At 43.3% G+C, this 1,345-nt stretch overlaps 1 protein-coding gene across 1 annotated transcript in view; it reads right to left on the bottom strand.

Annotated features, from left to right (window-relative positions):
- trmt9b (tRNA methyltransferase 9B) overlaps positions 1-343 on the bottom strand; it is a 4,695-nt gene extending 4,352 nt beyond the window's left edge. The window contains exon 1 of the mRNA XM_035680213.1: positions 65-343. The gene's annotated coding sequence lies outside the window, so the exon portion shown is untranslated. The remainder of the gene's footprint in view (positions 1-64) is intronic.
- Between the last annotated feature and the right edge of the window lie 1,002 nt (positions 344-1,345).

The following is a 1,345-nucleotide window of genomic DNA, read 5'->3' as shown; positions in this document are numbered from 1 at the left end:
TATATATATATATATATAGTCTCTGCATGATCCTCTAATGATCCACCGGAAAATCCCCACTCACCGTACAGCGAGTGAACCGCCGTGCAATACCCGCCTCCCTCCTCTGGTCGCTGGAGGTAAACTTGCCTCTGTGCGAATGCGATGGATCTATGATGCGATCGATCTATAATGCGATCGATCTGCCATTAAGATCAGAGGCGCGCGCTCGACACGGCGGCACCGCGCGCATTATCAACGACATCGCGAGCACGGGTAGCGTGAAACCGGGGAAACACCCGCCGTGTGCGCCCACCAGCAGCGTACTGGCCGCCGGACGGACGGTATCAAACCCATAGCATGTACAGATCCACACCTGTCAAGGTAGTGAGGGAGTGCAGCGAGACTTCCGGTGAGACGTTTCAAATTTAAAGCCTTATTGGCAAACGCGTGAAATTGTTGACCCAAACTTTTTAGGGCCCTCTGTCCCAACAGTAGTGTTTACTCCTGCGTGGTTATTCACATGTTAAAAATTTGTGTTTTTCACTCAAATCATGGATTGTGAAAAACAAACAGTATCAGACCATAAACATTAACAATGACCTAAACAAGGGCGACAGACACTTAAGGATAATGAATAAACCAAGACGAGACAAAGGCAATGTTCAGTGTAATGATAGGGAGATCATTTCCATGCTTGAAGAAGGTCTCTAAATGCAATGATACAGATGCAATGTAATGCAATATAAATCACAAGCAAATCCCTGTGGTTTCCTTTATGAGAGATTGTTTCTCTATTAAATAGAAAACTACAAACACGTCTAATGAACAAGCACTGTTGGGTAATGGTATCAGACAAATGATTGTACGGGCACAGTGAATTCACAACCTCCTCATGTATTCCACATAGGCTACTGTGTTTCTGTGCCCCTATTGATTGCCGTATTGATTGATTTAAACCTTTATTCTATCTCTCTTTGATATAATGGATACAGATGTTGAATAAAACACTGAGGAATACATTGGATTACATGCTTTTGGTGTAATGAAAAGGTGACATTACAGAAAGGGTAATAGGATTGTTTCCAGTGCTCTACTGTTTCTATAACTGTTCACCTCTTGTCATTATTCATGTCAAACTAACACTATTTGGTGCTTTTATTTTGAAGAACACACGACTTAGTGTCCTGTCTCATTGTGTTTGGCTTGACTCCGCTGATTGGTCGTCGGTGTGTAAAAAGATGACACGCCGTGCGGTTGCAGAACACGGCTGTCATTGGCTGTCAGCCTCACGTGACAACCACAATAAACAACGTGAAGTGATAACCGACAGACAACACCTTCTATTCCCTTAAACAGAGTTTAA

Source organism: Morone saxatilis, unplaced genomic scaffold (assembly GCF_004916995.1).
Source record: "Morone saxatilis isolate NCDOM2014 unplaced genomic scaffold, NCSU_SB_2.0 Contig8, whole genome shotgun sequence".
Lineage (NCBI taxonomy): Eukaryota > Metazoa > Chordata > Actinopteri > Moronidae > Morone > Morone saxatilis.
The sequence above is the reverse complement of the archived record's forward strand: the minus strand, read 5'-3'. Positions and strand labels throughout refer to the sequence as shown.